Genomic DNA, 24,703 nt, shown 5'->3' with positions numbered 1-24,703 from the left:
TCTCTCTCTCTCTCTCTCTCACACACACACACACACACACACACACACACACACACACACACACGTTGGAAAAAGGGTTAGGAATAACCCTACTGCCCTGGCCAAGATTCTGTCAACACCAGCCTAAGCCAAGTTCACTTAGCATTTTGGCCGCAAAGATTCCTGAAATATAAAAGAAAGCTAAAATCTGTTTCAGCCACAGGAAGATGTGTTCTTTCACTGCATCCCTCTCATGAGGTTTTGCCAGTCCATCATCACAGAGTTAGAAGAGGGATTCCTGAAAGCCGCTGCCAAAAGAGCAGCACCGGAGTGTCGAGCAAGATCTGGATAAAGGCTCCTCGATATGTCAGAGGCACATTCTGATAGGCGCAGATATCATGTGCAAAATCATAGAGTCTGAAACAGACACCTCTTTCCACTGTGCTAACTCCAATTGTTACATTATAAGGCTGCCCTGTACATAGGGCAGTCTATTCCCCCATCAAGATATGCATATGAACTCCAATCCATGTTACTGAGAACTATGCACGTGCACTGTGAAGAAAGAGATCCCAAGGATTTTGCAACTGTTTGAATTTCAAATACACCTGGTTCTGTTTTGCTCTGCGAGTGAAGCCTGGCTGCTCATGAATAAGCAGCAACACAAATGTATCTTTCATTAAAACACACACATACACACACGAACACACATTGCTTTTGAATTACTTCCTGCCCTTGCAACACCTTTTTTGATTCTGAATTCCAGTCTGCCAAAAGGCTTGGATTCCAATCAAGGCAGTTCTGTGAGCATTAATACACAGATAAATAAATGCAACAGGCAATCAAGCTGCAGTGTGCTAATGGCAAGACACTTGAAAGTGCCATACTTCAGATAATGGTGTCAGCTTCAAAGAGGCATGCAAACTGGTTTAATGAAATGTTACATTTTATTAAATTCCTGACCATTGGGAAGAGATTGCACAGGAGAATTTAAAAGATTGGGAGTTTCTAGCTTTATTTCTGCACTGCTGATAAGCAGTAATTTTTGCAGAAGGGGAAGAAGTAATCCTCAGCAATAAAACCATTTTCATAATACCATGGGAATGAGTTATTGCTTGAGGTAAGGCACAGTTTCTAATGGCTGCCTAAGCTTTCATCTCCATCTTTCATGGGCTAGTCAGACATTTTTATAGTGCTGACACAAAAAGAGAGCATTTATGTTGCTTCCATTCTCCATCTGTCAACAGTTAGGTTAAAGTGCTACTACAGGAATACTTTTGATCTGATTTCCATTCCAACTTGGTCCATTAATATATGGTATTTGAATCATACCAACTCTCTGGGTCCTAATTGCACAGTTTTTATGCACCATTAATGGCTAGCAAATAGGATGCAAATGTCTACCTTTTTAGCATGAATTGGGATCAGGGTGACATTTTCCTTTTATTTTGATTCTCCAGGTAGTAATGTAACTGTGCTACAATTTCCTAACTACAGAGATTCACCTATAGAGTGTACAGTCTGACGAGGGTATGTTGTGTCACGCCACAGAACAATAGAATTCCTGTTCATATTCTTGGTTTATTCCTATAAATACATATGAAAAAAGAATCCATCTTAAACACAATATGTGCTTTCTGTGCATTAGGTAGGAGCAAAAAAATAAGCCTGCAATAAGCCTTCTAATCCTTGCTTTACTTCTGCTTCATTTCAGCTCTTGAACTTTGTTTTATTAATGGAGCAAACCACAAAACAGACATTCTATAGCTAGTTTTCCAAATCTCCCTGGATAAAACTCCTACTGACAGCTCTGTGTACAGAGGATTTGCAGGGTTGGGCTCATTGCAGTAAACTCAGACACTTGCTGTAAACTCACATGGATAGATCTAGTTTCCTCTCGGAGATGCACAATTCTTACTTGCATCCCAGACCTACTGTGCAAACACTTGTTTTGTGAATAGCGGTAAATAGCAAAGACTCTGTTGGGTAATGAAGTGAACTAATGTATGACTGAAAAAAATCCATCATATTCAATATTTATTGTGAGCTGAGGAAGAGGAGCAGGAGGATTGCAGGCTTAAATGTCAATATTGCATGTTAGGTGCTGAGTAGCTTTCTTTTTTCTTTTTTTTCTCTTTTCCTAGGAGTTTTGAATTGTTTCTTTCATACATTCTCAGCTCCTGTGGTTCTGGCATTTATTTTGTATATATTTCCTTCCACATTTTCAGGTTACTTCTGTTCGTGGGTGCCTAATCTGAACTGGATTCTCATTTTCCTTGTGTAAAAGCCTTCCTTTAAACTCTTCCTTGTCTGTGATTCCTGCAAAAAACTTGATGACAGGAAAACCATCTGTCATTCAGCTGACCCTACTGCCTAAAATGCTGACCCATATTGGGTCATGGTTTCCTTGTCCTTTCTCATCTATCCATACCTAAACATGTCATCTGTTTTATACTTAAATGTAAGCTCCTTGGTGCAGGGAGTGGTGTTTCTGTTGGTGGTGGTCATTGTTCTATGCTTGTGCAGAGTCCAGTACAATAGTGACCTGGTCCATAGCTATATTATTATATTAGTAAAAATAACACAGATTAAGATCTTCTGTACAACTTCAGTTCAGCCCTTTTATACGTTAGGCCCAGAGGGCCCATCTATACATGTATTAATGTGCCTTTTCTAACACACATTACATTTAGTACCTCCAATGTGAAGTTACTAAATTAATGCATATTAGGCTACGCTAATGCACACTAGCACATTGCACACTTTTTAGTGATGCTTAATGCGCAGTAGAATTATTTTATTGTACATCAGTGTAATGTCACTTTTTTACGTGATGCTTTAATGTGCATTAAAGCACATGTGTAGGTGTGCCCAGCATGACTCAAACTGGGCACCTAAAAATCAGCACACACTTCTGAAATATTGGCCTTCATATCAAACTAAACTCATTTTGTTCATTATTTATGCAAGAAGGTGCAAAGTGCATCCTCCCTCCCAAACTACAGTGATAACTGTTGCATTGCCACTAGGAATTTTTTCTTAGAGACAAAAAGAGCTGTTTGCATGGCTCTCCTCTTGTTGGGGGAGAGATGCCAAAGCACTATAAGAATCCGTGATGGGATTCATTCCCCAGGTATTCTGACTGCACTCCTTTCTAGCCAAACTGACTAATTGAGTGTGCTTTCGTAAAGTGGGTGTTGAAGGTGGTAAAAGATGGCCACTCCTCAGATTAATATACCATTGTAGGTTGCCACTGCTAAAGTGAGGAGGGTAAAATGAGCACAGCTGCATGCTGGGGATTTCTTGTCATAGGGAGACAGGAATATATTGTTTTCCAGTTACAGTCCCATGATGCTTTCATATCATAACAGTGATGCAAAAGAATGGAGCTAATGGTGGTTCCAGTCAGACACTTTTCAATTTATTCATTTTCATGAGATATTAAAACCCCTGACTCCTAGAAGCTTTTTGCATTAGGTTTCCCATCAATCCAGATGACTCTTGTGGATAGTCTCCTCTTGTCTTTAGAACTGTGGGCTAGGTTGGACTGGAGATGGGCCTGACTTCCAGAGGAGACATTCAGATCTGAAACTTCTCAACATACAGGAAAGTTAGGTTGTTAGAGTAATGAGGTTTGGTGCAGTTCAGACCAGGAGAATGAACAGCAGCGATCAGAATTTCTGCAGAGTTTGGGGGTCTCTGGGTTTTGGGGTTGCGCATATACTCTTGGAGTAACAAAGGCCAGTCCCCCACCCTTGTTTTTTTGTTCCTTCTTCCAGATAGCAGTGCAGGATCCACGTAACACCTTCCACTGTACATATTAACCAGGCTTTTGCTATTAACCTGGGAACAAGGTTCTGTTGAAAGCAGAAACAAAATGAAATGGCACATTACAACTGTTTTATTCATTTTTACTGCTTTCTGTCCTAGCAGTTGTGCTTCTTCACTGTTCTTTTCATATTTTTGTCCATCCTCTGTTACCTCCCCAAATTATTATTAATGGAATACTCTACACTTTTTCTGAACTCTTGGTTTTTCCTCTTAGTTCCTGATTATTTTAATTCTCCCAGACCCTTTTTCATATCCTTTGCTCGTCTGCCTTTAATTTACAGTATATCATTTCTCCTACTCAGATCCTTCATTTCCATTCCTGTAACGTTCCATCTTCTTTCTTGGAGACCAGGCAGAGCACACAGACCAGTTAAAATGAAAATATACTTTTCAGATTTTAGTAGCCTAATTATTTTATTTTAAAGGAAGCTGAGACATCAATCAGACCATTCTCTAAATCCCAGTCACATCAGCAGCTAAATGAAAATATCAGTTATTCTCTCCCATTCCCAGCCCACTTGCTTTTAAATGGTATTATCACAGGAAATATTGGAAGTTTAGACATGTCCACGTTCTTGTTTGAAAAGCTCCTGCAAACAAGGCAAGAGAGATGCATCTGAAATCCTAATATCACATGAAATATTATTAACAATGGGGCCAGCACATGTGACCATTCAGACGGGAGCCTGTTTAAAGCACATGAGGTTAAAAGTGAGGGTTGTCTGCAAAACAAAGAGCAGCTCATAAAAAAAAGCAAGTGAGAAAGGGGAGTGTGGCAGAGCATTAGAAGCCCTGGCCTGTGCTCTCATCCCTTACGCTGATTTGGTGCTTGGCTGTGCAGACACATTGGGTCCTATTTTTGGAAGCCTGAACATCCATACAGCTTTTGACTTAGTTTAGAAATATGGATTACCAGCTGCCCTGAAATTTGGATCCAAGGGGTCTTCTGCTAGTCACTGCAAATTAGTGGTTGCTAATGAAACTTTTGGCCCCTGGGTCTGATTCTTTTTTTATCTCTCTTCAATATCAACAGGATTCTGTTGAAGTCATAGAAACACAGGAGCATAGGACTGGAAGGAGTCATATGGGCCAGGTCTGGCCCCCTGTATTTTTAGGAAGTTGTCAGCTAGTGGAATAGTAGTGAAATCTTGTTGAAATAGGAAGGGGAATGCAGTGATATGTTCCTCAGTTTCACCAGCTGCAAAATGATCTCCATCTTATAGCAGGGTTATGACAGACAGTTTTTATAAAGCTTCTTCAGACCGCTGGTTGAAAAGAACTAAATAAATGTAAATTGTATGCATTATCATTTAGATGGCAGAGGGAACTAAGATTTCACCAGGAGTGATGGGAAAGCCATTAAGGTGACTTGATACCCAGTCAGAGGCATGAGTTTGAGCTTTGCTCTTGGCTTGTACTGACCGTGACGCTCAGTCAACACAACTACAAATGAGTACTTGGTCATTTGGGCTGGGGAGGGGATGTTTGTGTATGGGTTGTCCTGCTTGGCTTGGGCAGATCTTTGCCTGCAAGATTAAAAGCTAAGGAGATGAGACCAGGATCCTCCTGTTGGGCAATGAAAAAACATGCTATGAAAGACAGGCTGAGCTCTGAAGGATTTGCAGCCTAAGGGGATTACACCAAGGATGGAACAGGGGAAAGTGGCCTTCTTAAAGTCACACAGTCAGCTAGTTGCAGAGCTAGACACAGAACCTATGTTCTCTGGGGTCCTCTCCAGGTCTTCTCCACTGGACCATGATGCTTCTCCACATTGTCATGCAGGACTATGCTTTGCTTGTGGAAGCTAGATTTTCTTAAGCAGCCCTATGTTAAAGAACCATTTCTAGTCTTCCCTATGAAGCAGACTGTTTCCTTAAACTTGCCATGAAATGAAACAAAAAACGGCTGAAGGTTTTGTCACTTTTTAACTACTTTTTGGTGTATGTTTCTTTCTTTTTTTTTTCTTTTTCAAACTCCAAAGGAATGAAGACACATGAGAGAGAATGTTATGAGTTTTATCAAAGTACTGTCTAATAATAATGAGATTTGCAATGGGCTTCTAAAGGACACAGATCAGGACCACTTACCATAATGGTACTACAAAGTAATGAAGATTCAAGTGGTTCTTATTAGATATGAAGCTATCAGAGAATCAGGACTCATCTAACATTCTATTGCTGGAGAAAAAAATATCCGTAATGGATGCTGTGAAGAGTCTATTTCTATATTTTTTTAATCCAGTCAGAGCAGCTTGAAGCCTGCATTGCTTAGCTGTGTGGAACTCCAGGTGTGGAAGCTAAGGAGCTCTCTCCCATTAAATCTTTAAATAAAGGTTCTAATAAATTTCCATTAAAATGAGTAGTAACCACATTTAATGACCAGTTTGTTTGAGTGTTAACAGCCTGTTAGCTAACAAACTGGTCATTAACTGGTGCTAACTTCTGCTTTCTTGTTTAAATAATCCCTTAACATTGGTCCTGTTTGTTTTAGCTGCTCCGTGCAAACTCGCTGTTGGAGTTTTCTTTGTTGTTTTTTTTCTTTTGGTGGAATTTCTTCTTATTTAGTTCCATCCTTCTTGTCTACTTCTTTACTCAGTAGCATTTTATCTTTGTATGAATGTGTTTAGATAGAAATGTTATCTTCTCCTTTATTTTCCCAAACTTATCTTAACATCTCTGCTTGTTCAGTGAATTAGGTGACAAATCCCTAGAGGTAAATTCAACACTGGAACATAAAATCCACAAATTAGTGAAGCTATGGGCTACATCTTGATTATGTACAGAATTCAAATGAGCCTTGGGAGTCTATTCACAAGCTAGGAAAGGTAATGGTAACTATGGTCCCAATCCCCAAAACAGCTCATATTTGCATGATTTAAGCTACATATATTTATTCTATATTTTGGGCTGGGCTTGACTCTTGCACTGATTTTGCAACAACACAATGGCATTTACTTCTCCTGAATGGGACAAGAAGAGACTTAATTAAAATAAAATCCTAAATGTTCCAATGTCCAAACCAAAACTGAAATTTACCTTTTCTGATACCTGAGGGGGAGCAACAGTAGTGCTTACAATTATATTCTATGTTTGTACCCCTCTTTTCTAGTTCTACCCCAGACCAGGAAAAGGATGAGCCAAGAGCCACTAACAGGAGTTGCATTTCTACCCAGAGAATCATATGATTGTAAGAAAGTAGGAATGGAAGGGGCCTCACAAGGTCATCTAGTCCAGCCCCTTGCTCAAGGCACGGGACTCACTGTTCTCCGAGTAGAAATGACAAGTGTACAAGTGTCCATTGTTTCTCCTGCAGAAAGCATGCCCCTTCTGGGAGTAAGATCTTCTAGGTGCCAACCTGGAAGTTCTCCCTTGCAAGAGAAACACTTTCGTAAGGGAATCCTTGTACGTTCCCCTCCTGGACTGGTCTGGGAGGGGAGAACCAACAATGCTCCCAACCTCTTCCCCAGGCCACCTGGTTTGGGGAACAGGCTGGGTGCTTTGCCCCACTGTTCCCCTCCCAGACCACTTTCAGGGGGGACTGGAACAGCAGGGAATAGCTCCCAACCCATTCCCCAGACTGGGGTCTCCTGTCTGAGAAGCAGGGACAGGGGTTGTCAGGCTGTTCCCTCTGCACTGTTCTTGGCAATTGGGAGCAAAGCATATTAACAGCTGATCCCTTCCCGCTTCTAGGCTGGGGTCCCTGGTCTGAGGTGTGAGTGGGCTGTCTTTCCTGCTGCTCCCTCTCTAGTCTGCATTTAAAACCAGTGGAGCTGGGAACTGAACCAGGGAGACCTGCCTTCTCTGTCAGCTCTGTGGGCTCTGAAAACATCACCCATACTGCCTGGCTGGATGGCATTTAAAGCCCCCGGAACCACAGTGAGGAGAGGACTCCCTACCATGCAGACTTTTATATTCCTGGGTGTCATGCAGGGTGATTTAGAAGTCAGGGGCATCCTCTTGACAGTCTGCCCCCTTCCTAGGCAGGGGAAAGAACAGGCTGTCAAATAATGGGCTCCCTTCTGGGTGGGGATGGCTCAGGCTCACCTGTGTAGCTCTCTAGCCAAGGGGCTGTAATGCATGTATTCTCCTGCTCCTGGGTTGTTCTTCTGCTGGTAAGAACTTCCCTGATTTTTCTCTGAAATTCTTACCTGTAGATATGAATGTCTGTCTGTGGCCAAGGAGACCTGGTCTCATGAAATCCCCATCCCAGTTTTCAAGATGCAAGAGATTGGGGCAGTTCAAACAGGCATATCATAATCTGTGAGATATTCCACAACAAAGAAAGCTTATAATCATTTTGGTATCTCAAATTGGCCCTTTTTATATCATGGTTACTACATCTATCATTAGCTAAGAGAAAAAAGTTCATAGATCATAAATAAATGCCACCTTCCATAGACAAAAACAGAAGACACTTATTTTTTTTGTCAGAGTTTAGCTCTGTAAAATGAAAAACAAAGCAAAGATTGTTTGCAGTGATGTTCCATTTTATGCATGCTCCTAGATTTCAGGGTAAGGTGTGCGTCGTGAAGGGCTGTAGCTACATAGTTTGGTTTTGATTCATCTTTATGAAATGTATTGCTTAAAATAATACCATGCAGTCCTTTCAATGTCAGAACTCCAATTGAAATCAATAGTGTTTTTACACCTCAAAGGCCACATTCAATTTACAATGAGTAAGTCCCACTATTAGATTATTTTATTTTCAGTTGGCACTTAACTGGGAGCCAATTTTAATTACTGCAAGTTTAGGAAACTTATCTCTACATATTTTGCAATAGCCAAATCCAGCTATTGAAACAGATGTAACGTGAACCTCTTGCTTTTAGGATGTCAAGGATTTTTTTCTCTTCACATCCTGTTACTGGCAACAGGATGTACATCGGAAAGAGTTCAGCAATACGATCATTTATTGCTGCACTTGAGTATTGTCTGTTTTAAGTATGTACTGTATAAAGCTTTTCTTGGGCAGCAGACTTCCATTGCAAATAAACAGTCCAGCATAACTGAGATGTCCTGTGGAAATAAACACGCTGTTTAAAGGGCTGCATATGATTTCTACAAAACTGTTTCAGATGACTCTATTCCCTTTATTCTCAAATTAGCTCTAAATCAGAAATGATATATAATGACTAGTGGATCCTTGGAAGCCCCTGACTACTCTGAAAAACTGTATTCTGAGGTTGTTCAGGAAGACAGCAAATTTCCAAGGTAATGTCATATTGCCCTAGCTTTAGCATTCATTCCATAAAATAACTACTCCCAAGGTGCTACTTCTCAAAGGCTGGCACCCATTAAGAATGTTTAGGATGGTCTTAGGCAGACAAGGTTCCTTGGGTGAATTTGATATCTTTTATTAGACCAACCCAAATAGTAATTACAGTGCGTTGGAGCAGATTCGATTAGTCGTGTCTGGAGTGTGGTAATAACTGTGGGCCAGCAGCCTCCTGCATCTCTTGTATCAGCGTCCCCACATTTAAAAATGGCAGCAGGGGCGCTTGAACTAAAGCTCATTCAGCATTAAAGAAAGTTTTAGTTCAAACACCCCCCACCATTTTGAAGTGCGAGGACACTGATACGTGAGACACTGCGGTGCTCTCAGAGCTACTCTAATTAAAGCGCTGCCGCCCCCATCCCCAGAGCACGTGTAAAAATGCTCCTAGGTACTAGCAGTGCCAGGTTATCTGGCAGGTAAAATTCTTACTTTTTGGTTTCAGCATTCAGTGTCAAGATAGTGTCTAAAACTGAAATTCAGTAATACTTCATGGGCCAGATCCCCAGCTGGTGAAATTCATTGACTTCAGCAGAGTAATGCCAGTTGAACATCTGCTATTTTACTTTCAAAGCACTCCTTTAGGTGGCCTCAGAACATGCTTATTTTGTAAGAAATAACTTCCCTTGTACCACTTGGGGTACGTACAGCTGTTACATTTAGATTGGCCTAACTAGGGTTAAGTCCATCTAAATTCTCATCTGTGCATATGTTTAAAGGGATTATATCAGGCAAAAGATGGGAGGAGATGCACTAACTTAGATCAGGAGCAGGTTAACCCAATCTACTGAACACCTGAACTCATTCAGAGTGCAGCTCCGGGACTGGGAAAGCCCAGCCACTTGCCTCAGCCTTGGGGTTGTGCTCTTCCTGTCCCCTGGCCCTGACAAGGCTATTTTTAGCCCCCCAACCCTGCCACCCCTGGACAGACAGCCCCCACCCATGGAGCCATCAACCCTGCCCCTGCAGACTTGCCAACCCCCACCTGATTCTGCCAACCCCCCATGGACCAGCTAGCCCTCCCCAGTCTGCCTGCTTCACCCCCCAACCCCGAGTTACTTACATCGGGTTCCCTGCCTGGCTCCTGGCTGTACACAGCGCTCCTGTTTTATATTCAGTTGGCTTAAAGTAAACTTTGTGAACCTAGACTGGGTGCAGTGAATGGCTGTACACACCCATACAGTAGAGACAGATGATGTTTAAGGCTCCATTTCAGCAAGTTTCTACTGCCTATGTCTAACTTAAAGCACATGAGGACACTTCAGATACTTAGTTGGGCATCTGCTGTAGTTCCTAGTTGAGGGCCCAACTACCGAACATGCATAAAGATGCAGATTGACACGTACGTACCTTGAAAACTCTGGCATAAAGAGCTTCTCTCAAGGCCATACCACAAGACTGTGGCAGAGGCAAAAAAAACTGACCATGGGAATACCTGGTTTATGGCGGCATATTCTATCCTGTCATGAAGAAAATCTGTCTATACTGGCTAATTGAGGCATTGGATTGCAGATACGGGAAAACAGTGATGGTATCCTGTGCTAAGGTTAAATATCATTACTGATGAATTGTCCTCGCTTCTTTTCTCTTTGACATAATCTGTAGATGAAACATTTATTCTCACAAGTCTTTCTGCTTTGACTGCAAGCATTCCTTTGCTCCACCAAACGAACAGCAATGGGGGATGTTAATATCTAACCTATGGATAAAAGAGAAGAAAAAGGACTTGTCCCCACCATACCTAATTACCAATGGTGAAATAACCTTAAATTACATGCCTTTCTGCAGAAGTTCCACATTAGTTGCTGCTTAGATCGAGCAGATGTTCTGGCTATTTTGGTCACTCCTCACCTCTGTCTGCTAGGTGCATCAATCACTATAATTATAATGGAACATGGAGCCAGCAACTGAAGGAGAAAAATCAACCCAATTCAAAGAACAATCTTTCTTGATGAATTCTCCCCCTAAATCGAAACAATTCGCTGGGTTACCCAGCTGGGGTTCATATGCTTTTGATTACTGTGGGCTATTTAGCTCTACAAAATGACATGCTGCTTAATGGACTTTTAATGGTTATAGGTTTCTCTCTCTTTTTTTTAATGAGCTTCACCAGTTTGTTACTAATGCCCTGTAGAAATTTGGCAAAGGGCCAGATTTGATGTTACAAATTTTCTGGTTTTCATGTGGCATACATGCAATGTTACAAATTTTCTGGTTTTCATGTGGCATAAAGGCACCCAATGCAGCCAGTGGAGAAGTGTATGTTGCCAATCATACTGTAATGCCAGTAAAAAAAAAAGGGTAATTGACTACTTTGCAGGCCTAATAATTATATCATCTTTGAGTACTCAGCTAACACTTTACAGCTGAAGTCTTGCAGGCAGATCAGTTGCCTGTTCACCTCTGCAGGATGGTTGAGATACAGGGTGGGGGCTCTCAAAACTCAGGTTCACTGTAGTTTCCCTGGCTACTGCTAGGTGGGTGTGTCCAATGAAGGTTATAGCACTGTGTATCACAGCACAGATAGAAGTCTGTCGTGCTGCACACAGAAGCATGATCTCTCCAAACATGTAGTTAAATGTAATAGATTAAACTTTCATTGGTGATTAATGATTTAGAAGGCCTCAGTTTTGGGTGCTTCAGTGGGTCTGTTTCCCCCTCTTCCCCCCACCAAGGGTGGGTGCTCAGTACTTTTCTGAAAATCTGGCCCTTTCCTCCCCGCCCCAAGTTAGGCAGGAAAAAATTAAGGCTCTTTCATATTGCTAGTTGCTTTTGAAAATATAAGCCCCTCAGATTGGAAGAATTCACTAGGAAACTTGGAGCTGTTTTTAGGAAATGGAATTATATTTACAATAATATTTAAGATTTTTCTTTTTCTTCCAGTTTTGTTTAAAAGGAAATTCAATTAGATGCAAAGAGGGAACATACAATGAACCCAGCGTGTCCCTGTTCTAGCCTCATTGTGTGGGTAGGAAAGGAATCAAATGGGAATTCTTGGGTCAAATCCTCGGCTGGTTACCCTGGTCAGCGGTCCTGTGAAATCAGTTCACACCAGCTGAGGATCTGGCCCTAACCTCTTCTAATGAATGGCACTGCTAAACCCAGATTGTGATCTTGGTTAATCAGATATAAATCTAGAGTTATGCCACAAATGTCAAGAGTGCTATTTCAGATCTACTGAGATCAGAATCTGGCTCTTATGCTATAATACAAAGATATAACTTGTGTGTTCCTTTTGTCTACTGAAGGGTAGCTATTACATTTGCTGAAAAGACTTACCTCTATGCTGTCTGGGAAATGGGTAAGAACTTAGTAAACTAGAGTTCAAGGAGAAACACAGTGACATTTTTAGGTATAATAAATATTCAAGCCATCCTTTAGAGAGTGATAGAAAAAAAACCAAAGGAAGAAGCTTGTAAATATACCTTGTGAGCCCAGAAACACTTGAGTTACAATCACTGCTTGTAGGAGAAGACCCAAGTCAGCTGACTGCAACTCAGTTGTTTTTTTTAAAGGATCACAGTTTCCCTTTGTCTTATATCAGCCTAAAGTTACAGTGCCTTGTGTCAATCTAAAGTCTCAGGTGAATGGAATATTAGCTCAGTCCTTGGTGAAGATAATTCATGCTGTATTAACAGTCTTCCACATTTATTTGGCCTCCAAACAGTTTCTTTCAAGCTGTTAATGAATGATCAAACTTTTTGACTGTTGTCACATTTCTTTGGGATTGCAGCAACACAATAGTCTTGTAGAAAGATGTGAGATTTAAGAGGGTTCTATTGGTATATTTAAGGTTATTTAGGCAGTGTTGGTACTTTCATAAATGTAGCGGCACAAAATTAGCTGTACTATGACTCACCTGTCATCAGTAGGTGAATTTGGCTCACTGTAGGTATTTTATTGCCTGTAGAACTACATACTACAATTTTAACTGCAGAGAGGAAGCATAAGATTGCGTTTTGTAGCATCAATTAAGTGGCACACTGCAAAAGGGCACCCTTACAGCCTTGTGAATATTCACCTTAATTAACTCATAATGGTCTCGATTCTATTTTGTAATCTTCACATTTTTTGAAACATCATTCATGGTATTTCACAAGAGGGACATGAGCCTAGGAATTCTGTCATTGTCCAGTTGCAAACTCATCCCTTCGCTGCAGAGGTATTTACTAAATCTGATCCTTTAGGCTAAGTACAGACATTAAAAAAGCCTGAACCTAAATCAATTCAATCTTTGCAGGTTAGTCTAATCTCCATAGATTGAACTGGCAAGCAATTGAATAGACCAGCAGTTCCCAACCGCAGATCGTGACCCAAATGAGGGTCACGGGCAGCATTCCCTCTAAGCTGTGTGGTGTGTGTGGCCGTGCAGGTGTGCTCGCGCTACTCTGCCAGATACACCTGTGTGGCTGCACACACCACACAGCTTAAAGGGAACACTGGTTGTGGGGGCAATGCCAGCAGCGCCGCACACAAAAGATGAGCTGTACCATGTGCTGGGAGCTCCCCCAGCCCCAGGCCACCACCACTGCTGCACTCTGCTCCCAGCAGCAGGTTGTGGAAAAAAAAAGGTTGGGAACCACTGGAATAGACACTAACTTTTGATTCTGGAAATGCAGCCACATGCCTGCAGTGGCTCAGGCCAGAAGTTGGGGGGTGCTACAGGAAGCCCTCAGCTGGAGGGAAGCTGAGGTGGGGGGGCACATAGCCAGGCCCCGCCAAGCTGAGTATGATTTGGGAGGGGTTTAAACCCCCACCCTGGCCTGCACGGTCCCCAGTTGGGGTGTGGCTGGAGGAGAAAGGGGGGAGCAGTCCCTGCCAGGCATTTCCTACCCTCCCCCCTCACCACTTGAGCAGTGGCCAGCCCAAGCAGTAGCCTGAAGTGAACAGGGAGATGGAGGGGTGTTTAATTCCCCACTCCCTCCCCTGTCCCACTGGCATGGACCTCAGCCGGGGTTTGCCAGGCAGGGGTACAGCAGCCCATCAAGCATTTTGCCAAGCTTGCCACTTCAGGGTGGTTGTGGCCAGCCCCAGCAGCAGCCTGAAGCAAACGGAGCCTCCATACCCCTCACCTTAGAGGGCCATGCTGAGCCAGCATCTGTCCATGCCCCTGCCCCTGCTCTGGCTAGACAGCACAGGGGTGGGGCAGCCCTGCTCCACTGCAGCAGACTGCCCAGCCCAGCCCAGCCCAGCCCAGCCCAACCAAGCCTGGGGCTGCAGAGCATGTTGGGATACTGGGGGGGGGGGTTGATATAACTTAAACCAGGAAGGGGTCTGGGACAGAAGTTCCATAAACCGGTTTGACCTAAATCAGTTAAATCTGATACGATATTCAACCAGGTTTATCTTAAACCAGTTCTGGCCACATTTAAACTGGTTTATGTGCACTGAACTTCTGTTCTGTTACAGGTATAAACCCGTTTCTGATCACTTAAACTGGTTTATGTGCAACTTCTGTCCCTAATCTCAGTGATTATATCTTTCCCCCCATTTTTCAGGGGAAGTGCTGCCTGAGCCCTGCTTTTCCTGATTCTGAAGCCTTTCTGGCCACTTCCTTCTAGCCCTCTCCTCCCCCTAAATGCTCCATGCTGGGAGAGGGAGGAAGAGAGGGTGATGCTTCCGATGTGTGTGGCATAATAACAAGAGTGGTTTCCTTAGCCTGGCAATTGGGATTTTCTTCAATGTGCTACTTATCCTTCAGAAAACGTTCTTCCCTTGGCACACAACAGACACTGCAGGAAATGAAACAGTCTCTAGGTACCTTGTGCTCAGTGAAAACAAGCTGTAGGAGAGGTACCTTGGGAATGGCTCTCTCGCATGTTTTTCCATTTTTGATGGAGCTGGTCATTCTGTATATTTTAAAGAGAATGTGACCTTGCTCTCTTCTGTAGTCTGTTGTCATCTGGTAAATGAAATGTAATCAATTCTTAGGCCCTTTTAGGCTATCCCTTCATACTTTGATCCAAGAGATACTATTTAGCACTGTACTGGAAGTTCAGCTTGTAGTGTGATAGAAGAAATCTTTCGCTATCTTTGAATGCTGAATGAAGTGTAGCTGAGCTCCAGAGTACCAAAAGAATACCAGTATGCCAATAACATGCTTAGGTTGCCTCTTTATATTGTGTTGTGTGAAAAAATCATGTTTGTTTTCAGTTAATGTAGTCTGAAAATGGCAGGTTGGAAAAGCCAAAATAAAATTTGCCTACTGGAACACTGCACAGAGAGGATCTCTGTGTGTAAAAATGATTCTCATCTTTCTTCTGTTTTGAGGCAGTAGGATTTGGAACCTAAAAATCTAAACCTAAAAACTGTGCTCACTGCAAACAATTCTGCAAATACTTTTTTTTTTACCTTTATAATGAATTTTCTTATTCTTGCCCCCGATGTATTCACCTTAGGTAGATTTTCCCACTAGGAAATTCACTCTTAGTCAATCTTAGTCAGTTATAGCAAATTTTAAAGCACCTCAATGGACGTGACTTTCATATTCTTAATCATGAATTTATTTTTATATGAAAAATCTGAATCTATCAGTTTCAACCAATAAGGGAACAGAAAAATTGCCATGGGATAGGGTGTCCAATCAAAATGTCTCAGATAGTCAGTGCTGAACACCTAGAGTAATGTGCTTGCCAACAAGCTACTGTCAAGATTATTCAAAGAATTTATTCAGCAAATAATTTCTCCTATGTTAATTGAAAGTGCCTAATGAATTGTTTGCACTACTGGAATGAAAACAGTTGAGTCTCAAACATAATGAATGAGTTTGAGAAAAATCCATCTTTTGGTGGACAAAAAAGCCTCAAAGAGGATGCATTTTATTGAATAAAATTGAATATGAATTATTTGTCCCAAACTACCTAAAGATAATGAGTAGCTCTGTATATGGAATTCCAGCAGCCAGGTCTAAATGACATGTGAAATGAATAATTCCTGCCTTGTATGCTGCAGGAAAATAAACAATCCCATGCAATCAATGAAGGGATGAATTAGTTGCTGTGCTAGTCAGGTCAGATGCAACAACAAAAGCCAACTGAGTCTACAAGGCTCAAAGTACAAGCAAAAGATTTGATACTTTTTGGAACAATTAACAATTTTCTTTCCCTTGTCTGCGTTGTGCTTTGGAAAAACTCTACCCAATGCTGCTTGTTTGCAGTGAATCAGAAACAGAAAGAAATGCCATAAAGTCTCAATGCTATAAAGTCCTATGGAAGAGATCTGACCAGTACCTCAGCCCCCCCCCCCGCCCTCCGGCCCAGGCACATTTACAACAGCTAGGTGGGTTTATGTAGTTCAAGTAATTGGACTTATTTGTAAATAAATATTCCCTTGCAGTCTGATATACCATCCACTGAAACTAACAGAAGTCCTTCTATTCATTTTAATAGGTTTTTGGATCTGGCTCTTAATGGTAGATAACTAAGCTTTTCCAAGGTTTTACCTGGCATGCCTTTTCTAATAGGGTCTGATAGTTTCTGATAGTCACTCACCTATTTCACTAAGACTTTTGCACTTTGATCCCATTGCTGTTTCTTCAGTTGGCAGCTGTCCCTTCTCCATAGCTCCTGCTGTGAACCCATGACAGGCCCCGTAGTTGAAGTAGGCTGGCTGAGATTCCCTTCAGACTTCCTTACTTCTGTGTCAGGCAGGGGCTAATATATAGAAGAATACAAGGCATTGCCTTCCCTCATGGTGTAGAGAGCACAGCCCTCTTTTTGGCTCTGGAAATCAAACTGGGGTTCTTTGCCTGACAGTGTGACAGTGTGTAGCATTAGCCACAGGGCTACACAACGCTATTACTATTTTCTTGTAGAATATAGCATCTTTCCGATTTTTCTTCTTCTTTTAATATTTTTGCAAATTGTTAAATTGACTGCTGGGAGGAGGATACTCCTTCCTCCCCAGAGCAGAAGGATTGTACAGGCCACAAACAGAGCAGCCAAATAATCTGGTGTATGTTTTGTTTTCCAATATTTCTTCCTCTCTTATGTCTCAGCTTTGATATGAAGTTTTCGCAGTGGAGGTGCTTCTAGCCTCTGTTGAGATAGCCAGGAATCGTGCTGATTAGTGGCCACTGAATATCAGGATGCGCTCTGGAGAGAGGACACCCTTTTGTTTCATATGGGTTTGCTTCACTCATCAGGACCGCTCTTTCTGATGGAGGGGGGGGTGGAGATCTTAGCAAGAGGCCTTGATGCATTGGGTGACCACCGTTCTGAAGATTTGATGAATAAATGAAACCTGTGGCTTTTGTGAAATTGGTGGATGGGCGTGAAGCTCATCATTTTATTTGCTGGATCTTTTTTTTTTTTTTTTAGAGTGCTGCACACTGTGAGATATATATATATATTTGGCTGTCAGGAAAATAAATAAGCTGTTACCTAAATTATCACTCTGACTAATATTCCATGCCTAAACATTCAGCTCAGGAAAAGTCCTCTAATAATCAGAACCAGAGGTCCTCTTCAGTAGAAAGAGAAGAGTAACAGAGACATCCTACCTGTCAGTACATTCAATTGACTCCACTCTTACCTAACTTGCTTGTGAATATTTCAGGTGCTCAGCACTGTCACCTTGAGTGACACCACGGTGGTAAATATCTAGTAAGCTGGGAGTTACTCTACACTGAGCGGGCAGGCACTGCCAGTTGGCTTATGTAGTGTAAGTGAGTTACTTCAGGTGAGGTTTTTTCCCTGCAGACTTCATTAAAAATTGTCTTTATCTGGGTTCAGGGACCCTGACTAGAGCTAAATGCAAATAGATGGTTGCATTATGCTGAGATTTATGTAAGCATTTTCTTTGGCTTCATGTGTAAACTTTGTTGGAGGTACAGCTGCACCTGAACCCAACATTTCCATATAAAACTGCCATTTTTACCAATTTTGGTCTGGTTTTATATGAAAATCATACAAGGAAGGAGATTTTAGTGTGATATTATCATGAAGCTACAAATGGGCCCAAATTCATTTAAAATAGATCCTACATTTTCCTGACAGGTCCTGAAACCTCATTTCAAGAAATATTATCTAAATTTCCATCTTTTTACAAACCTTGAAAGTAGATGCATTCCAAATAGTTTTTGCTTTTTGCTGCAAGTAATTTAAAGTGTTGCAGTGAGGACTCATTTTCCTTTGGAGTCAAAGCATTTGAAGAGCTTTTAAAAAAAATCTTAGTGTCATTTAGATGTAAACAGGGGTCTCTTGATTGTAAATATGGAATTGTTCACTAAGAGGCACTTGTTGTTATCCCTTCCCACAACTGTCGCTACTAAAAGGTTAATGGAGCCAAGGGCCAAATGAGAAAAAGTTAGTATGTATTGGTACGCATCCATTTATTTGTGGATTGTTGGATGTTGAGAGCATGAGCTTCTTGGGGGGAAAAAAACATGTTCATAGGCAGGCAGTGAAATCCTGAAGATGTATATCCACGTGAGAATACTATGTTATGACACTCCATTTTTTCAGATAACCAGGGGCTGAAAATTCAGGTGACTGGAGTCATGCATGATCATGGATACTCCATGTAAAATGTCTTGGTATCCCTGGCTTCCCTCTACTGACGTATGCCAGGCAAAGTAGCTGAGTGAGCACGAAGAGAAGCAGTCCCAGAAGGGGTGAAGTGGCCAGAGGACATGAGGAATCATGGCTCTTTGACTCCTGAGTCATTCTCTGCTCTGCTCTTGGAGCTGTGCAGCTGTACAATGCCCTTCACTCAAGGCAGCCTGCAGTTAAAATTTAGCTGTCTGGGATCACAGACAAACTCTCCCTACACTAAAATCAGTATCAGAAAAAGGAAAATCACCAACTAACTAAATGAATGAGCAAACCCAATAGTCAATTGGGAAAAGTTCTAGCTTTGGCAGGTTTGAAATAAATATCCAGATCTTTGGGTGCTTATCTACACACAAACCTATGAATCTTATGGGCTCTGCCTATTACATTACTATTGCCTGCCTTCATCTTCTGCATTAGAAAGCTGGTTTTATTTCAGAGGCCCCCACCAATGGCATTTTCTAAATCTTCACACATTATAAAGGCAGGACACCAGCCGCGTTGCTGCTTCCTTATTGTGACTCCCATGCAGTCCAGCAAAGTGATAAACAAAAGTCTTTTGTGTAATATTAATAAGCTTTCAGGGCTTCTTAGCACAGCCTGTTGTCATCAGAGTAAATCATGTGTATCAAAAGCCCTTCTATGTGAAAGTTGGTTTTCATATCTGGCCAGCTTTTGTACTGAAATGCTTTTTGTCATGTTGTAATAAAAATATTTGTTTGTTTTTGAATGGGGCTGCAGTCATGATACAGGAACCATATCCCTGAATAGAATAGCACTTTTCTAAGAAGCTTTCTTTGAAACTGTCTCTACTGGCTTCTTGTAGCTGTCAATTGACTTTGAATCCTGTTTACATTAAAACAATAGTCGCGTCTCCCTAAATAAATAGAGGCACCAACGTGTTGAAACCATCCTTTAATTAAAAAGAAAAGGATTTTCTCTTGCTAAGGAATCAGAGTTCTTCTATTTTATTAGTTATCTCCCTGCCCATGTTTGGAAGTAAAGCTGTGCCTTTGTAGCATTCATCAGACTCTGTTGGTGTATGCAGTGGTGGAAGTTTTGAGTGAAAGCACTGACATTGTGCTCTGTCATTGTCATAGAGCTGGATGCCTTTACAATATTTACTAAGGCAAATAAATATTTCTTTATATTGTGCCACTGGGATAACACCCTGTCACCATGTACAAGTAAATAAAGCCTTAAGAATGAGCCACCTTTTATATGCACTTTGAAATATTGTTACCTTTTTGTTTGCTCTCGATCATTGTTCTACAGCCAGCTGCAAAACCAAATAAAAACTTCTTCCTTCAGTGGCTCTACTGGGAAAGGTACTGGACAACTCAAGGAAGGGTACCAGAATGTAGCCAGTAGTGGTTTAATAAAGGCATTTGTAGAAGTTGGCTTGATGTTCTAATGCAACTTTTTTTATATCTGAGATACAGAAGGATTTCCATTTTTGCTTTTCACATTTGCATCAAAAGAAATGGAAATAGTTCATTTTTAATGCTCCTAGTTAAAACTTTTTACCATTTCCATCAACAAACAGGGCACTTTTTGTTACTTTCAGCATATCATAACTGAGATGCTGGATAACAATTTCAAAAGTGGTTTTGGAGCATAAGTGCTGTATTCAAAATGACTTAGGCCCTCAGGACCGTAAATCCTATCGACTTTCAGTAAATGTTATGCAGGCAGCACCCGCATATTTAAGGGTATCTATGTGCCTAACGATGAAGATAGAAGCTGCTTGAAGTCAATGGGAACAGAGTTATGTCAAAGTTGGATACTTCTGAAAACATGACCTATATATCAGCACAGCAGACATCAAAGCATTGCAGTATTCCTTGGATATGAGCAATAGATGTGAAGGCTAGGAAGAGCACAGGGAACTTAGCCCCATCCCCTCTTCCTATGACCTGTGACAAAGGCAGACACAATTGCAGTTCCAGAGATAGGACGCTATCTGTGCTTCCTGTATGGCAATGTATCTCCCCTTTGTCCCTAAAGAAGTGGACTGAGCAAACAGAGCCCTGAATGGACTGAAGGCATAACAGGGAGAAGTGGGAGGGGCAGGATCACAGCTTCACATATGTGTTTCATACTGCACAATAAACAAGCCAGACATTGCATGTGCACCAAAGTATAAAACTGACTCATTTCTCTGGCATGTGGCTATGCTATATTCTTTAATTGAGGACCTGATCTTGCAGGCACCCCCGAGCCAGGGTGGAGCTCACCTCTACCCTGAAGTCCATGGTGCTGGGCATAGACAGGAAGCCTCACACATGCAGATCTGCTTTTCAGGTCAGGGCCTTCCATGATATATTCCATGGGGCATGGCTTTGTCAATAGCATTTGGCTAAAAACAGGACACCTTTCCATTATACATTATACACAGTAAATTCCCTGACCCCGAGCAAAAGGCTTTGTTTTCCAAAAATCGTTTTCCTTCTGTTGAACATTCTTCTAATTTGATGGGAATTTTTGGTTATCAGAGGAAATCAAGCTCATTAGCTTGCAAAGCTTAACATGAAGACTGGCGTGTGACACTGAACACTGCTCAGAACCAGATATGATTCTTTTATCCTGCCTCATGGTGCATTTACCACTAGCCTGATATTTCACCCCAGTGCATCTGAATGAATAAGTGGCTTGAGAAATGGCTCAACAATTGGTTTGCCTACACCACACGTTCCACTATTTCAAGAGAGGCTTGGAAACATTTCCACAGCTCTAATCTCATCTCTGGGAAAGCAAAAGGTTAATTACACAACGTATAAGGGCAAAATAGATTTCCAAGAACATCTGGCAGTATATTATTAAGTCTGAAATGAGATTAATGCCCCTCTTCTGGGACAGAGCACTTGGGAGCATAACATAAGCACTTGCTAGCCACCACAGGGTATCCATGTGCAATTCTTGTGACGGCTAAGGGCACTTTTGTTGGTTTTTTGGTTTGTGGCCTGCAGTACCTGGGAATGATTTACAGTCTTTTCCTTTATTCCTATGAGCACACCTTAGCGGGGTACTCTGATACTTTTAATTGTTAGCTGGTATTGTAGGACATTTGGCCTTTCTTGGTAAAAATATTTTTGAGCACATTCTGTTTTATCATCTTCCAGCCTTCTTTATCACCCAGCCATCATCTGATAGTATGGAAGAAGAGGACATTTAGATACAACTGATATCCAGTCATTCATGCTAGGCTTACTTCCTTGAAAGCTGCAGGTGCTAAAGGCCAAATGAAATGTTTGTTCACTCTCTCCCCCTCCCTACTAAACACAGACCTCAACCTGAAGATCTGCAGAACTCTAATTGGAGATGACTGCTTTGCTTTGCAAAGACAGATTTAGGCTCAGAGGAGCATTTAAAACTTACTGAGCTGGGCTGGGGATTTTTAGAGAATGATTTTCCTTCAGAAATTTCCTATCCTCCTTCTCCTGTTGCTGGATGTTGGCAGAGAAAAACTCTGAACACAGCATTTCTCCTGGTGTTGCCGGCACTTCAGGTTCTGATTCAGAACAGAAAACAGAAGCAAGAAAAATACATGCATCAAAAATATGGGCTATGCCTGATTCTGAAAAAGGAGCATTAAGATTCAGAGCAGAGGGTATTAATTTTATCGGAGCTAGCTTTCTCTTCTTTCACTATCATCTGAGCTGTCCAAATAATTTTTTCTTCAGCATTAGCTGAAAATCCCACGCTCACAGTTCTGCACCCTCACTGGAGAGCCCAAGTAGAGGGACCCCCCCCATTCCCCTTCCCTCCTCCTCCCTCTCCTCCCAGCCTTCCATTTACTCCAGCTCCTCTAGCTGATGGCATACTGTTACGGGCTTATCTGCCTGATATGTGACACGCTGGTATCTTTAATATGTCACAAGTTCTGACATATTTGGCAGGTCTTTAGACTGGAGGTTGGTTTTAGAGCTGGTACATATGTTCGGAGACTGTAGAGGGCAGTGTGAGACCACTGCTCAGGCCTGCAGCTGAGTCTGCAGGAGGTACACTGGTCTTAATATATGCCACCTGTAGGGAGTTCCAAGGGTGTTTCAAAAAATTATATGGGAAAGCTGGCCTATTGGATTTACAATAAATGTCTATTTGGCTTCACCTAAAAGAAATTCTTTATAGGGAGGATTTTTCCTCCCTCTCTGTCTTTCTTTTCCAGTTTGAAAACAACTAGCACGACTACTGGCTGAGCAGTAAGTTTTCGCACTGCAATCACTCTTCAAAGGAGAGAAGCAAGTTGTGTAAATCCTTCTGCTGACAGTTGAGATGATTTTTAGGCCGCTTGCAATGGATTTGAATTTACCACACTGTGAATTAACGTGACAGCGCTGGGGCAGCGTGCTGAGCATGCCACTTGCAGCTTGCAAGCCCTGAGATGGGGGTCCGGGAGTCAGGAGCCATGGGCACAGCTCTGCCAAAGAAAGCAGCTGCGTGATGGATGTGGTTCTGTGCCTGGGGGTGAAGCAGAGCAATGTGGGACAAGGCAAATCTCCCCTCGCCCGCTGCAGTACAGGGTCTGAACAAATCTGCTGCCATGCAAATCCATTGGCATGTTCACACCTTCCCCCAGCTGCAAAGCATAAAATCAGGGTCTGACCCTTACTCTTTACCCACCCAAACGATTCTGCCCTGGTGGTCTGACCAAGGGAATGGGACTTAGGAGGGGAGAGCTGACTTGAAAAGGCAGGGATGCAGTGTGCGTTTCAACAGCAGGATGTAACACTGGGTGAGGTGGCATAGCTAGTGTGGCATGAGCAATGCCAGTTGGTTAAGGGAGAGCAGATCTTTACAATGCGCACTGCTCAGATGACCAGTCAGGCTGGAGGGGGGCGAGGGATGGAATTTCTGAGGTTTCTGACTTTGTCTGGAAAAAGGGAGCGCATGCTGGCATATTTCCAGCACCTTCAGAGTAGTCTCACTTTCCTGGATGAAATCATTTTTAAAAGGACACCATCAAAGTTGATAGGCTGAAAAAAAAAATTGATCTATTTTGTCAAGCTGTCTGATACAGAAATTCAGGTCAGTAAGGTTTCTAGCCATTGGACTCTTTCTGCAATAATTGTAGTAATAAAAAGCAGACAATAAATACACTGAGGTCTGAGGGCCCAATCTGCAAGCAGTTACTGTTGTACTCGCCCTTCTGCAGGGCCCAATCCTGGAAACACTTAAGAGTCCCTTGGATTTTGATGGAATGACTTGAGTGGGTAAAGTTACTCACATGCTTAAGTGTTTGCAGATTTCAGCTTATAGTTTATATTGAGTTTTATTTGATTTTTTTTTTCTCCACAATAAGAACATGACATTGAGTAAATATATGGGAGCTTCTGCAAGATGGGATATTTATATAGCTGTATCGCCTTTGATACTGTCCTCTTGATTTCTTTAACTGTAAAATATTATTAACAGAATGTTCTGTCTCGAGTGCCTGTCTTCTGAGGGGTTTAGCAGTTTCTAAACAATAATGAAGCTTCACAATGCTTCTGTGAAGTGTGTATGGAGATTAATATTGAGCCACTGCTATAAACTGAGGCAGAGCAAAGCAAAAGGCATTTCTTGTGGTGACTCAATAGCAGAGCTGGGACAGGTACTCAGGTTATCCCAGTTTTTCACAGCCCCCTGTTCTAACCATGGACAACCTGGTTCAAACTAAACCCAGGACAAAAGGCTGCCACTCCTGTGGCAGGTGGTGAGAGCTGTGCCCATTGCACTAGAGTCAAGCTTGACCCCCCTCCCCCCGCCACCTCCACGCTCCTAGAATAACAGACACATGGAAAAGTTGCCACGTGAGGTCCTTAAATCAAGGTTTATAAATGAGTTCAGGAGGAAAGATGACATATTTTATTTCTGCAGAGAGAGCAAGGATTTAAGGAGGTCGTGTGTGCAGCTTACTCCCAAAGAGGGGCAACTTTGTTAGGCCAAGGAGCCTTTTCCTTACCACAGAGTGCCTTATGTTCAAAACTGAGAATTTGCTTTGGGAAAAGGCAACAAAATTAAGAATCACTTGGAAGGCCATCTTAACACTTTCCTTCCAAGGGATCAACATGCTGGCAAGGGCCATAGCA

Source organism: Alligator sinensis, unplaced genomic scaffold (genome assembly GCF_000455745.1).
Source record: "Alligator sinensis unplaced genomic scaffold, ASM45574v1 scaffold939_1, whole genome shotgun sequence".
Lineage (NCBI taxonomy): Eukaryota > Metazoa > Chordata > Crocodylia > Alligatoridae > Alligator > Alligator sinensis.
This window is presented reverse-complemented; position numbering follows the sequence as displayed.